This window comes from Lissotriton vulgaris, chromosome 7 (genome assembly GCF_964263255.1).
Source record: "Lissotriton vulgaris chromosome 7, aLisVul1.2, whole genome shotgun sequence".
Classification (NCBI taxonomy): Eukaryota; Metazoa; Chordata; class Amphibia; order Caudata; family Salamandridae; genus Lissotriton; species Lissotriton vulgaris.
The window spans coordinates 574,731,194-574,747,003 of record NC_141695.1 but is presented as its reverse complement, the minus strand read 5'-3'; the positions used below and the strand labels follow the sequence as shown (position 1 = coordinate 574,747,003).

The 15,810-nt window shown below is 49.3% G+C and overlaps 1 protein-coding gene across 1 annotated transcript in view; it reads right to left on the bottom strand.

Annotated features, from left to right (window-relative positions):
• The window catches only part of SEPTIN9 (septin 9), a 554,478-nt gene extending 548,227 nt beyond the window's left edge, over positions 1-6,251 (bottom strand). The window contains exon 1 of the mRNA XM_086930662.1: positions 5,608-6,251. The gene's annotated coding sequence lies outside the window, so the exon portion shown is untranslated. The remainder of the gene's footprint in view (positions 1-5,607) is intronic.
• Between the last annotated feature and the right edge of the window lie 9,559 nt (positions 6,252-15,810).

The window sequence follows — 15,810 nt, the reverse complement described above, 5'->3', positions numbered from 1 at the left end:
TTGCAGCCAAAAGAGAGATGAAGTATTGCTCCAGGGAGAGAAATGAAATATTGCAGGCTACAAAGAGATGAAGTGTTGCTCCCGGGAGAGAGATGAAGTATTGCTTCAGGGAGAGAGATGAAGTATTGCAGCCTACAGAGAGATGAAGTATTGCAGCCTACAGAGAGATGAAGTATTGCTCCAGGGAGAGAGATGAAGTATTGCAGCCTACAGAGAGCTGAATTATTGCTCCAGGGAGCGAGATGAAGTATTGCAGCCTACAGAGAGATGAAGTATTGCTCCAGGGAGAGAGATGAAGTATTGCTCCAGGGAGAGAGATGACGTATTGCAGCCTACAGAGAGATGAAGTATTTCTTCCTGGAGAGGGATGAAGTATTGCAGCCTACAGAGAGATGAAGTATTGCAGCCAACAGAGAGATTAAGTATTGCTCCAGGGAGAGAGATGAAATATTGCACACTACAAAGAGATGAAGTATAGCTCTAGGGAAAGAAATGAAGTATTGCTCCCGGGAGAGAGATGAAGTATTGCTCCAGGGAGAGAGATGAAGTATTGCTCCAGGGAGAGAAATGAAATATTGCGGCCTACAGAGAGATGAAGTTTTGCTCCAGGGAGAGAGATGAAGTATTGCTCCCGGGAGAGGGATGAAGTATTGCAGCCTACAGAGAGATGAATTATTGCTCCAGGGAGCGAGATGAAGTATTGCAGCCTACAGAGAGATGAAGTATTGCTCCCTGGAGAGAGATGAAATATTGCAGCCTACAGAGAGATGAAGTTTTGCTCCAGGGAGAGAGATGAAGTATTGCTCCCGGGAGAGGGATGAAGTATTGGAGCCTACAGAGAGATGAAGTATTGCTCCCAGGAGAGGGATGAAGTATTGCAGCCTACAGAGAGATGAAGTATTGCGCCCGGGAGAGGGATGAAGTATTGCTCCAGGGAGAGGGATGAAGTATTGCAGCCTACAGAGAGATGCATTATTGCTCCAGGGAGCGAGATGAAGTATTGCAGCCTACAGAGAGATGAAGTATTGCTCCCTGGAAAGAGATGAAATATTGCAGCCTACAGAGAGATTAAGTTTTGCTCCAGGGAGAGGGATGAAGTATTGCAGCCTACAGAGAGATGAAGTATTGCTCCCAGGAGAGGGATGAAGTATTGCTCCTGGGAGAGGGATGAAGTATTGTAGCCTTCAGAGAGATGAAGTATTGCTCCCAGGAGAGGGATGAAGTATTGCAGCCTACAGAAAGATGAAGTATTGCAGCCAACAGAGAGATGAAGTATTGCTCCAGGGAGAGATATGAAATATTGCAGGCTACAAAGAGATGAAGTATAGCTCTAGGGAAAGAGATAAAGTATTACTCCCGGGAGAGAGATGAAGTTTTGCTCCAGGGAGAGGGATGAAGTATTGCAGCCTACAGAGAGATGAAGTATTGCTCCCGGGAGAAGGATGAAGTATTGCAGTCAACAGAGAGATGAAGTATTGCTCCCGGGAGAAGGATGAAGTATTGCAGCCAACAGAGAGATGAAGTATTGCTCCAGGGAGAGAGATGAAATATTGCAGCACACAGAGAGATGAAGTTTTGCTCAAGGGAGACAGATGAAGTATTGCAGCCTGCAGATAGATGAAGTATTGCTCCCGGGAGAAGGATGAAGTATTGCAGCCAAAAGAGAGATGAAGTATTGCTCCAGGGAGAGAAATGAAATATTGCAGGCTACAAAGAGATGAAGTGTTGCTCCCGGGAGAGAGATGAAGTATTGCTTCAGGGAGAGAGATGAAGTATTGCAGCCTACAGAGAGATGAAGTATTGCAGCCTACAGAGAGATGAAGTATTGCTCCAGGGAGAGAGATGAAGTATTGCAGCCTACAGAGAGCTGAATTATTGCTCCAGGGAGCGAGATGAAGTATTGCAGCCTACAGAGAGATGAAGTATTGCTCCAGGGAGAGAGATGAAGTATTGCTCCAGGGAGAGAGATGACGTATTGCAGCCTACAGAGAGATGAAGTATTTCTTCCTGGAGAGGGATGAAGTATTGCAGCCTACAGAGAGATGAAGTATTGCAGCCAACAGAGAGATTAAGTATTGCTCCAGGGAGAGAGATGAAATATTGCACACTACAAAGAGATGAAGTATAGCTCTAGGGAAAGAAATGAAGTATTGCTCCCGGGAGAGAGATGAAGTATTGCTCCAGGGAGAGAGATGAAGTATTGCTCCAGGGAGAGAGATGAAATATTGCAGGTTACAAAGAGATGAAGTATTGCTCCCGGGAGAGGGATGAAGTATTGCAGCCTACCGAGAGATGATGTATAGCTCCAGGGAAAGAGATGAAGTGTTGCTCCCGGGAGAGAGATGAAGTATTGCTCCAGGGAGAGAGATGAAATATTGCAGGCTACAAAGAGATGAAGTATTGCTCCTGGGAGAGAGATGAAGTATTGTTGCCTACAGAGAGATGAAGTATTGCTCCAGGGAGAGAGATGAAATATTGCAGCCAACAGAGAGATCAAGTTTTGCTCCAACCAGAGAGATGAAGTATTGCAGCCTACAGAGAGATGAAGTATTGCTCCCGGGAGAAGGATGAAGTATTGCAGTCAACAGAGAGATGAAGTATTGCTCCCGGGAGAAGGATGAAGTATTGCAGCCAACAGAGAGATGAAGTATTGCTCCAGGGAGAGAGATGAAATATTGCAGCACACAGAGAGATGAAGTTTTGCTCAAGAGAGACAGATGAAGTATTGCAGCCTGCAGATAGATGAAGTATTTCTCCTGGGAGAAGGATGAAGTATTGCAGCCAAAAGAGAGATGAAGTATTGCTCCAGGGAGAGAAATGAAATATTGCAGCCTACAGAGAGATGAAATTTTGCTCCAGGGAGAGAGATGAAGTATTGCTCCCGGGAGAGGGATGAAGTATTGCAGCCTACAGAGAGATGAATTATTGCTCCAGGGAGCGAGATGAAGTATTGCAGCCTACAGAGACATGAATTATTGCTCCAGGGAGCAAGATGAAGTATTGCAGCCTACAGAGAGATGAAGTATTGCTCCCTGGAGAGAGATGAAATATTGCAGCCTACAGAGAGATGAAGTTTTGCTCCAGGGAGAGGGATGAAGTATTGCAGCCTACAGAGAGATGAAGTATTGCTCCCGGGAGAGGGATGAAGTATTGTAGCCTTCAGAGAGATGAAGTATTGCAGCCAACAGAGAGATGAAGTATTGCTCCAGGGAGAGAAATAAAATATTGCAGCCTACAGAGAGATGAAGTTTTGCTCCAGGGAGAGAAATGAAGTATTGCTCCCGGGAGAAGGATGAAGTATTGCAGCCTACAGAGAGATGAATTATTGCTCCAGGGAGCGAGATGAAGTATTGCAGCCTACAAAGAGATGAATTATTGCTCCAGGGAGCAAGATGAAGTATTGCAGCCTACAGAGAGATGAAGTATTGCTCCCTGGAGAGAGATGAAATATTGCAGCCTACAGAGAGATGAAGTTTTGCTCCAGGGAGAGGGATGAAGTATTGCAGCCTACAGAGAGATGAAGTATTGCAGCCAACAGAGAGATGAAGTATTGCTCCAGGGAGAGAAATGAAATATTGCAGCCTACTGAGAGATGAAGTTTTGCTTCAGGGAGAGAGATGAAGTATTGCTCCCGGGAGAGGGATGAAGTATTGCAGCCTACAGAGAGATGAATTATTGCTCCAGGGAGCGAGATGAAGTATTGCAGCCTACAGAGAGATGAATTATTGCTCCAGGGAGCAAGATGAAGTATTGCAGCCTACAGAGAGATGAAGTATTGCTCCCTGGAGAGAGATGAAATATTGCAGCCTACAGAGAGATGAAGTTTTGCTCCAGGGAGAAGGATGAAGTATTGCAGCCTACAGAGAGATGAAGTATTGCTCCCGGGAGAGGGATGAAGTATTGTAGCCTTCAGAGAGATGAAGTATTGCAGCCAACAGAGAGATGAAGTATTGCTCCAGGGAGAGAGATGAAATATTGCAGCCTACGGAGAGATGAAGCATATCTCCCGGGAGAGGGATGAGGTATTGCAACCTACATCGACCCGCCATGAAGTTTTACAGCCTACAGACTGCTGAAGCAGCACAGCCTATGGAGAGATTAAGTTTGCAGCCTACTTCGAAATGTGGAGTTATCCTATAGAGATGAAGCAGCACAGGCCACTGAGAGGTGCTGTAGGGTTGCCCAAGGGGAAGTATCGAAGCATCAGAGAGATGTAACAGAACAGCCAACAAGCAGGACACCAACCAAGTCGTACAGCCTGAGCAACAAGCGTGTCTGACGCTCCGTCGTACACATTGTCAAAGACACTGGCCAATCAATCTACAATATCTTTATTCCTCTGCAGACCAGTAGTCGTTTTGCGGCAGGGAGTGAGTCCCGAAAATGGTGTTTCATGTAGTTGTTTGTAAGGCCTATCATCACCTGCCAGGAGTGCCTCCTCGTGATTGGTCAGGTACATCATTGCGAGCATTCTGAAAAATTCACAATAACATAAGTAAAGGAGGGCCTATACATTGACGGATAAATGTCTAGTGGGCTGTGAAGATCTCCAGGCGTCGGCCCTGCCAGCCGATACCACTGAGGTTATAGCTGCCATGGTCCAATGGCCACCATTGTGTTCTGTAATGCGTGCTGCTTCGGGCTTGACGGAGCTAATATAAAACTCAATTGCTCTCATTTTCCCGACCTTGGAAGCAATAAGGGCTGAGTTAGCTCCCCCGTGATACACATCTGTGAAGCACAGCCAGATCGCCACAACAGAGGCAAGAACCCACTGAGCTGTCTTTTCGGCTCTTTGTGTGCAGCTGCCTGCCTGACGGAAAATATTACACTTTTTGGCAGATGTTAGGCAGAGGTCACTTTTCAATGTGTTACTTTTATTGGGACACTATTTTAAAACAAAACATGTAAATGATTTCCACCTGTAAATAATATGTGTAAATGTTGCATGTATGCAGCATAAAGTCTAAGGGGCGCTCACGCGTGTACTGACCTCTCTGACGTGCTGGTCGTGCAGCTGTGTTGCTGCTGCCCAGGTACTTGTCGACATCAGGTTGCTTAAAGTTGCCTCTTAACACTTTTGTTTCTCCGGGTTTACAGAAGCCCGGTAGGTTTTATTAATTTCCCGACACTGATATTGGCACCGATCCGCCCATTCACTCTACTAGCGCTGGGCGGTGCCCGGCAACACTGCTTCATCCAGGCTCCAGCACCCCAAGTGGGCTCCCTCCTCTGGGCACCGTGTCTCCTCCCGATCCGGGCTGAACTTCACGGACCCCTTTCAAAAACATCTAGCTCGACTCCTAGAAACGCATGCCCAGAGGAACGCTTCTCCTCACTTAGGCGCTACATAGCGCCAACTTATACATACCACACAACATGCAGTGTCTGGTTTTAAATGTAACTGTCAGCCAGTTGGCGTGAGACTGAGGACGAGGCCAGGTGTTTAAGAGGCTTATTACCCCTTCAGAGTAGATTGAGGAAGTATGTTTTTGCAAAGAAGTTGACTTATTAGAAGTGCGCGGATGCATGCTGTTTTACAGGATTATTAGGGGGAAAAGGAGGGTGACAAAAGGAGAGTGAAGTGACAGGTATATATGTGGCCACTCCGGCCGTTCCGAACCCCGTATCTTTGCCCCTCTGCCTTCAGAAAACAGCGCGATCTTACCGGAATAGGACGATCGCTTCATGGCCGCTTCCGTGTTCCGTACTTTCACAAGAGCAGCATGGGGTTCCCGGGCAGCGCCTGAGAGGTGAGCTTTCTCGCCGGTGCCCGTGCCAGGCTCCAGAGGGGGAGGGGCTCCTAGGTATCCTGGCCTGACCTTGACCTCGGCTGCAAGGGGGGGTCTCCCGCAGGGACTCGGTGGACACTGGACGGGGAGGTGGGTGGCGATCCCCTGGGCCCAGAACACCTTTCAGGACACGAGGACGAGGAGGCTCCCAATGCTGGGGGTGAGGGAGGTGCGCGCGGGAGGCGGAGCCGGGACCTTCCGCTGACAATCCCAAAACAGAACTGGGCTTGGCCTCGGCTGCAGCCCGCTCCTGCCCGGCCCCGCTCCTGCTGGCATTGACTTTGCCCTGGGGTGGGGCTCACCGATCCGGGACCGAGGAGCCAGGCACCACCTGCAAGGAAATGACTTTCTCGCCTGCGGGGCTGGGGCGCAGTCAGTGCGGTACTTCTGCTTCTGACAGCAGGCTTCTGCTGGGAAGGTGGCAGGTGCTTGCCGGGCAGACAAAACAAAGGCACGCTGGGTTGGGAAGTAATCAGTTGCATGCCAGGTGATTACATCTTAAAACCTATTGTGGGAGCAGTCCGCCACGTGTCAGATCGCGGCTTGTGAGAGTCAGTCACACCTCTCTCTCTTGGAGAGTACACGCTGCTACCGTCACCACTGAAGTCATCGGCCGAACATCTGGTTCTGAGCTGGCAAAGATCTGCGCAGAATCCTAAATGGACCACGGTTTACTCTCACAGAGGACTCTGCAAACTCTCTATAAGAATAAATACAAAAAAAAGTCATGCTTGCCCTAATGCATCCTGAAATATTGATTTATGTGCAGGGAGCTGACCTTTACTCACTAAGTCAGAGAACTAAAACAAGCCGACCACGGGTGAGGACAGCCCAGGGTTCAAAGGTACACAGTGCAGCTACCGCACAGAGAGCAGTAAAGCAGCCGCCCTTCACTGGGACTGTGGGTAAACCATTGATCGCAGCTAGAGGTGGGCGGGCCAACAAGTAATATGGTGAGCAAGCAAGAACCGAGTGTAGGGTCGGCTTGACACTTAAATCACGTGCCGAGCCCTGGAAATATCTACCATGCGTAAAATATGATAACATCTCTTAAAAATCCAAAATCGTGTATTTCTTTAACATGTGTATGTTTGCTCGGTTCAGTGCAGAATCTCAGCCTCTGTTCTGTTTAAAGATTTTGTATTCCATTAGCGTTGTACAGTTTCCTGTAGTCGCCCCAATATTTGTATTTATAACCGCTTTTACACCTCTTTGAGAAGGATGTATTGCTGCTTCTGATACATTTCTTGTCTGTGCTTTTATGGCTTTCAGTCGAAATAAAGTTTAATTGAACCTTGTATTTCTTTAACACGTGGAAACCTTGACAATAATGCGTCATATTATAGCACTGCGCTGGGAAGTACTTATTAAAAGTGATTGTTTTTAAACATGAATTTAGAACCATTCCTGCCCCACCCCCACTCTGATTACAGTTCAGATAGTGAACTAAAAGGCAATGTCTTGTGAATCCTGTATGTGGCCCATATTGTTATAGACAGGGCCACTGGAATTATGCAGCAGGAGAGCACACAATTATGTGGCAGGGTTGACTAAATTATGCAGCAAGAAAAGGCTAATTATGCAGCATAATGCAGCACATTTTTTGTTACTATTAAGCCTATTTTTTCACTTTTACACATGGAAAGCGCTCTGATATCCTTCAGGATCAAGTTCGCGCTATATAAAACTTTATAAATAAATAAAATAAATTAATAAATACTGTCTGGGAAAAATTTCACTACATTAGTAGAAGTTTCACAACCAAATACAGAAAAAAAACAACAGAAAGATGACCAGCTAATCTTTGCAAAGGGCCTTCCACTAAGTGTGAACCCACATTGCTATGTTTTTAGTAACTTTTGATCTGTTTGAGCTAGAAGCATTTTTTTTGGTAAAATCTGCAAATTATGTAGCAGATGATGGATTACGAGGCAAATACGACAAATCCATAACTATGCAAAAAAAAGCTGCAGCTTTGAAATTGAATAATTGCAGTGGCTCTGGTTTTAGGGCTACATTAAGGTCTTTAAATCAACACTATACTTCTTTTCCAGTATCCTTAGCTCATGTATTTGAAGGTTATTTTATTTGTGATGGCAAAAAAAGTGGATTGGTAAAATAAAATATTTGGCTAAAAACACATAATTTAGTTACGGAGGGAGCCGTGATGAATCCAGGTTTTCTCGTTTCACTTTATACAATGCAGTCACTAACTGGATATCTATTTGTCTCCCCTTTTTACTTTAAAGGTTAATGTAAGGTTCACGCACACAGAGAAAAAAGGAACAACACGAGCAACAAACACACTCGCTTTCTTTCTGAGTGTGCTTTGCCAGGGGCGGCTGGTGACATTTGAAAGTGGTAGGGCGTAAACTAATTTGCATATTGCACCGCAGCGAGCGAGCCCGAACCACCTTGCATCCATCCATACATCATTCATGCATCCACCCATCCATCCACCCACCCACCCACCCATCCTGCAACCATCCATGCATCATTCATTCATGCATCCACCCATCCATCCATCATGCATCCACCCATCCTGCATGCATCCATGCATCCATCCATACATCATTCATGCATCCACCCATCCATCCACCCACCCACCCATCCGGCATCCATACGTCATTCATTCATGCATCCACCCATCCATCCATCATGCATTCACCCATCATGCATGCATCCATGCATCCATCCATACATCATTCATGCATCCACCCATCCATCCACACACCCACCCACCCACCCATCCTGCATCCATACATCATTCATTCATCAGTTATGTGACCTGCAGGTTACAGAAAGATCATTGCTGTAGGTACATTACTCCCTGATCTATCTAGCTGGAATTCAAACCTGAGTCCTCCAATCCCGAATACACATTAGTACAGCTGAGACCTTATATTCTAGAGTGTCACAGTCATTTGTGTATTGTTCTAGATACTTTTAAATTTGTAACTATGTACAGGAACAACTATTGCCAGGGTGATTTTAAATACGCGGCAAAAGAGGACTAAATTATGTAGCAAGAAATGGCAAATTATGTGCCATAATGGATGTCATTTTGTGAAAGTATTAATGCATTATGTTGTCATTTTAACACTTGTTAACACAGTCGGGCGTTGGTTTCAACATTATTAGTACCAGTGTAACACAGAATGATGACAACAAGTCCGGGTCCGCACCGACTCTTCTCCTCAACCCCTTGGCACCTTCACGTCGTCGAATGGCACTGGCAGCACCTTGCAGCCAATCCTGGCACTGCAGGGGCACAGGTTACTCTACGCCCACAGCACGCCCATTAGGAGACCGAAGGGCTCCTAATGGGCATGCGCAAAAAAGCACAAACACAAGTGCGCATGCGTGGGCACGGGTAAAAAATTCACCCTCCGTATTCACGCATGCGCACTCGTGTTGCTGCCTGCCTGGTGACAATCATGTCAATCAACATGACGCCTCCCGACGTCATGCTGACTGGCATGCATTGTCAGTTCTCCCTCGGTGTCTCCTGCGGGCAGCTGAGGGCGGGGGGGCTACGCCCCCACGCCCCTATGGACGCACCACGCCTGTGCTTTGCTAAAGTCAACAGCAGTGCTCCCTCTTCGCACACTCAAAATAGCTATATGCAGCAAAAAAAAAACGTAAACGTGGTTACTTATATAGCGCACGTATCACCCTAAGGGGTCTCGCGGCGCTTGCTTTGGGAACCCGTCCTGGTATTCCCCTGTGATATAACCCCAAGGGTATCCACAAGGTGAAAGCCAGGCAGCCCGCCGCGAGGGGCCGAACTGGAGATTAAGCAAGCTATTGCCCAGAGTCGCAGAGTGTGAACCCGTGAGTCGAGTAGGCACCGGAGCGAGAATTGTCAAGTCCGTGGAATTTTTGAGCCCAAGACCCGCCGAGGCGGGGAATTGAACCCTGATCCAGGACCGATCTCAGCTTCCAGGTCTGCCGCCTCTAACCCCTGAGCCACACTTCTCCAGCACAGTAGATTAGGGCTTTGGGGGGGTGGCCGACCATCGGGAGACCTGCCCCTCCCGGGGGTTTTGGGATGGGGGGCAGACAGAGCCCAGTGGCTTTTTTTGGGCTTCCTTGGGCTGGGGTTGGGCTATTTTTGGGCTGGTCCCTATATAGCCGGCCATCTCAGGTCACAAGCCACCATTTTGGTGGTTTGTTACACGACAGCTGTCTGGGAGGGTCATAGGTTTTTTTTAGTGATAAGCAGTTTGCCTTGTTCTCAGTTGTGCGGTTGTTTTGGCCTTTCGTGCAATGGAGTATTAGTGGTAATATTTCCTGAGCCAGTCGTGCGGCGATACATCCGGGCGGGCATTGATTTGCGGAGTGCAGCAGATCTCCGAGGCGTAAGCACATGGAGGACCCGAGGGTGTTGGAGGTGCTCCGCCTCTTGGAATATGCGGGCCGCGCTGACATGCTGCAGCCCGACATTAAGGTGAGGCCCGCCCAGGTGGGCAGCTAGCGGTGTGGCAGCGGCGGTCCTCGTGTGTGAGCCGCCGCAGCCTAAGAAGCGGGCGTCATCTACGGCGAAGAAGCGTGGCCGCACTGCATACGCGGACGCGCCTGTAAAATGCCCGAGGAACGGGAGGCGGGACGTGGCCCTGCGGCCAGCACTCGTTTTCAAGGAAGGTGGGGGGGGGTGGGGGTTGTCTCGGCCCAGGGACGAGCGTAGGGTGACCAACCGTCCGTAAATTTCACGGACAGTCCGTAATTTTGGCTGTCTGTCCGTTGTCCGTGAAGGATTCTTTAACGGACGCCATTTGTCCGTAATTTTAACCGGGCACAGCTTGCCCCCACCTCCCTTCTTGACTTCGATGCTGTATGAAAGCTCAACCCCCCAGCAGCACTGTAGAGGCACAGCGGGATGGCAACCCTCACACCTTCAGCCCTTGATGAGCTGTTAAGAGGTGCTGAAGGTGACAGAGGGAGGGCGGCAGGTTCAGGAGCAGGGGGCATCCTTTCACATGCAAACAGCCCTGAATGCGTCTTGTATCTGCTATTTTGAGGGGGGCTCACACATTCCATTTCTACCCAGGGCCCCAAACATCCTAGACTCGGCCAGATTACACCCCTGATTATACCGAGGCAGCACCCGCTTCTCCTTACCGAGCTTAATTACTGTCACTACTTTGTAAGCAAACCTCGGTTCTTCAAACATGCATAATGTAATACAATAAAGAAATGGCACAATCGCACCCACACTGATTTACAAAGTATGGAGGACAAATAGTTCAATCAGTTCTCCTAGAGTATCTCCTATAAGTACTGTATATCACAGTGGGGGATGGCATTTTGGACAGAAAGCCTGTCTTCTCGGTGTCTTGTGCAGGAGGGGGCGAGAAGCCCAAGATGATACTAAAATACTGCATGCCCACCCCTGTGCCCACCCTGGTGGATCACGTTCCCTCTCCTGTGATGACTCCTGCTCCTGTCCCCCCATGTGGTGGCTCCAGTCCACCCCCGCCTGTGATAGCTCTTGTCCCCCCCTATGGTGGATCCTGTCTCCGCCCTGGGTGGCTTCTGTCCCAGTCCTGGAATGGCTCCTGCAGCGAGGGTGAAGTTCTTGATGGGCCTCTTCTCAAAAGGGCTCAGCTCAAAATTAATATGGAAAGGTGGGCGAGTAAGTAAGTGAAGGGATGTGTGAATGGCTGGATAAATTAGTGAAAGGGTGAATGGATGAATGAAAGATTGAATAAATGGATAATGAGAGAGGATAGATGGATTGATGAGTGAGGGGAAGGATGGAGAGAAAATGTAAATAGCTGGATGTATGGGTGGAAGGGAAGCTGGATGATTGATGAGGGGAAAGATGGATGAGGGGAAGGATGATGGATGGAGGGGAAGGATGGATGGATGAGGGGAAGGATAAATGGATGAGGGGAAGGATGGATGGATGGATGGATGGAGGGGAAGGATGGATGGATGAGGGGCAGGATAAATGGATGATATGGATGGATGGGTGAGGGGAAGGATGGATGAAAGGAAGGATGGATGAGTGGAAGGATGATGGATGGAGGGGAAGGATGGATGGATGAGGGGCAGGATAAATGGATGGGATGGATGGATGGGTAAGGGGAAGGATGGATGAAAGAAAGGATGGATGAGGGGAAGGATGGATGGATGACGGGAAAGGATGGATAATGAGGGGAAGGATGGATGGATGGATGGATGGATGATGAGGGGGTGGGTGAAAGGATGGATGATGAGGGGAAGGGTGGATGGATGGATGATGAGGGGGTGGGTGAAAGGATGGGTGGATGATGAGGGAATGGATGGATGATGAGGGGAAGGATGGATGGATGATGAGGGGAAGGATGGATGGATGATGAGGGAAAAGGATGGATGGATGATGAGGGGAAGGATGGATGGATGATGAGGGGAAGGACAGATGGATGGATGGATGGATGATGAGGGAAAAGGATGGATGGATGATGAGGGGAAGGATGGATGGATGATGAGGGAAAAGGATGGATGGATGATGAGGGAAAAGGATGGATGGATGATGAGGGGAAGGGTGGATGGATGATGAGGGGATGGATGGATGGATGATGAGGGGAAGGACAGATGGATGATGGGTGGGTGAAAGGATGGATGGATGGAGAGTGGGTGAAAGGATGGATGGAAGGATAAGTGGGTGGGTGAAAGGATGGATGGATGGATGATGAGTGAGTGGGTGAAAGGATGGATGGATGAGTGGGTGGGTGGATGGTGGGTGGGTGAAAGGATGGATCAGTGGATTGGATGGTGGGTGAGTGAAAGGATGGATGAGTGGGTGGGTGGATGGTGGGTGGGTGGATGATGGGGGGTAGGTGTATTAGTGAAATGATGGATGGATTGATGGATTGATAAGTGCAAGGGTGAATTAATGGACATATGAGTGAAAGGGTGGGTGTAAGAATGGATGAGTGAGTGAAAGGGAGGGTAGATGGACAAAAGGATGAATAGATGTGTGAAGGAGTGAAATGATAGATGGATGAGTGATAGGGGCAATGGATGGATTCATGAGTGGATGAGTAGATGGATGGATGGGTGGGTGGATGGATGGATGGAAGGAAGGCTAAGTGAAAGGGTCGATGGAGAGACAAAGGGCGGATGGATGGATGACTAAAAGAGTGGATGGGTGGAAGGATTAGTAAGTGACAGGATGGCTGGATTGGTGAAAGGGTAAATGGCTGAATGGATGAGTGAATGGATGGATGGGATGAAGAGTGAATGGATAAGTGTACAGATGGATAGGGTGAAAGGGTGGATGGATGGATGGATAATGGAGGATGAGTGAAAGGATGGATGAGGGGATGGATGAAGGGATGGATGAGTGAAATGATAGATGGAAGGATACATGGATAGGTTTGCAAATGGTTGAATATGTTTGGAAATGGCTGGGCTTACTTATATACTATTGCGCGACCTCTGAACTGTCTGTAAAACGTACCTATTGTCCTAAAGTTTTGTCCTGAATTTTGACCTCCTGTCCTGAATTTGTGTCCTGAATTTTGACCCTTTGTCCTGAATTTTTACACTCACGGTCCTGAATTTGCACCAATGCCAGTTGGTCACCCTAGACGAGCGGGAGACTCCAGGGAGGAAGCGGGGGGCAAGGGGGCCTACAGTAGGCACAGAGGGCCTCAGTAACTCGGGGGGGGGACATCTGGGCAGAGGCGGGATGGTGGGGGGGCAATCCAGCGCTGGGAAACGGCGGGGAGGCCTCTCCGCTGCTGATAGACAGCGAGGATGACCGGGAGGGGGTGGGGGGACAGGAGTTGTCAGGGAGTACCGGGGGAGCCACAGGGGGAGGGGGTGGTGGCCAGGCCACGGAGTCTGGGTACGGGGGAGGGGACAGGTGGGAAGAGGGCCCGGGGATCACCAGAGAGGTACAGGAGGTGGGGGTTACCAGACCAGGGGCAGAGGGACCTGGCAGGGGTGGGGGCGGGGATGTTCCACGCTGGGGGTCCATGCTGGCCTTGGTAGTGGGGGGTTGGCACGGGTGGGTGCCTGAGGGCCGTCTCCATCAGTGATCAACAGCGGGAGGTTGGGGGGGCTGGCAGGGCAGGCAGGGCCGTCAGAGGCATGGAGGGGTGGGGCTAGTGGGATGGGACAAGCGGGGCAGCGAGGTACAACAGGAAATAGAGTCCCTGGTGTGGAGAGAAGGGGAAGAGGTTGCAGGCGGGTTGGGGAATGGAGCTTGCGACCAGCGGGGCGGCGGGGAGGGGACGTGGCGGTTTACCCCAGCTCGGCAGGTGGGTCATTCTTCCGGAGCACTCGGAGCTGGGCGGGAGGACTCCGGGAGGGAGTGTGAGGGTGGGGCGGCATGGGGTACAGGGTTAACCCCGGCATGTCGGACTCCACTTCTTTCTTTTGGCAGGGTAACATGGTGAGGTGCTCGGGAGAGCAACAAGCGGCTCCAAGCCACCGAGAGGATGGGACGGCTCTGCCTCATGCGGGCGGTCGGGCTCCCCCGAGGGACCTGTTGGTGGCTTCATGCGAGAGGCGGGCGGCAAGTGCCGGTTAGCCCCACCCGAAGGGGCGATGCGGCCACCTGTGTATGGGGGCGGAGGTCCGACAGTTCAGAACGGTACCCTGAAGAGTGCTGAGCTAGGCAGAAGAGAGTGAGCATGGATCTGAGCGAATTGTTACACACAAGTAGGGAAAAAGCGGGGCTGAGCAGGCTGGAGCCCGCGGAGGGCAACCTATGGCAGGAACGCATGGGGCTGGAGCCCGAGGGGGCAGCTCGTATCAGTTGGATTACGAGGATTAGAGTCTAGAGGAAGGGGAAATAGTAGAGCGGGGGCGGGGTAGGGCCGGGACGGGGGTGGTTCGGAGCAATGCTGTTCCTAGTTTGTTGCAGAGAGGTGCGCAACAAGGACCCACCGCAGAGAGAGTGACGGCCCCACCTGCACAACTGGTTAGAGTGCGGGATCCAGTGCGGATGCCGGCCTTGACACCAGGTGAGACACAGCACAGGGTGGAGAGCGGGTCTGGCGGTTCCCCACAGGCCAAGGTTTCAGTCGAAACTGATGCGAAGGGGGGAGGATGGGAGGGAGTTTGAGTAAAGGGACGTACGCGCGAGATATGGGGGTGGGGCCTGATGTGGAGGGTCCAAGCGTTGGTGGGGCCTCGGGGGGGAGTGAACCCTCCTTGCCCAAAGTGGGCTCAGAGGGTAAAGAGGGCAGGGAGAGCCATGATGTTCCGGTCCATAAGCTGCTATACATGGGCATCACAAAGCCATTGGGGGCCACTTGTCGGTGGCTACCAAGGATAAGATTTGGAAGGGCGAGTATGTGGATATCTTGAAGCTCCTGCATCGCGAATTGACGGCCAACGAGGGGTCCATTGAAGAGAAGTAGGAGTTGGCCAAGAGGCCCAGGGTGCCCCTTAACATTGAGAACTGGTCGGCGGGTTTCTTGATCTTCGCCAGGGTGTACTGCGAAAAGTACATATACAAAAGGACGGTGCACCAGAAGAAAGTATCCAAGAGCTCCAATTCGTATTACACAGTTTCTTTATTCAATTCCAATTAAAACAAACTCGTCAACCAACGGGTTTCGTTCACAAAGAACTTCGTCAGGGCTGAAACAATTCAAAATACATAATCAATACTAAATATAAATTATTAAATATTAAAAAAGTAAGTGAAGAAAAAAGAAGAAAAAAGAGAAAAAGCCCAGTCATAAACACCACTTTACAATACATGACAATACTAAAAACAATTGATTCTCAAATACATCGTGTATATAATCAATCTACAGTTCCTAATTTATGAAAAGAAAAGGGGACACAACACATACAGTACATAAAATGGCCATTCAATTGATTCATGATTTAGACCCATCAAAATATTTCACTATCATGATTCATGATTAGAAAAAAAGTTGCGTAAACTGATCTTAAGTAGTATTAAAAATCAGTTTGTAATAGATTATACAGTTTGCAAAATTCATTCCACATCTATAATAACCCATAGTTATTAATGGCAACAAGTGACTAAATTAAACAAAGCCTGGGG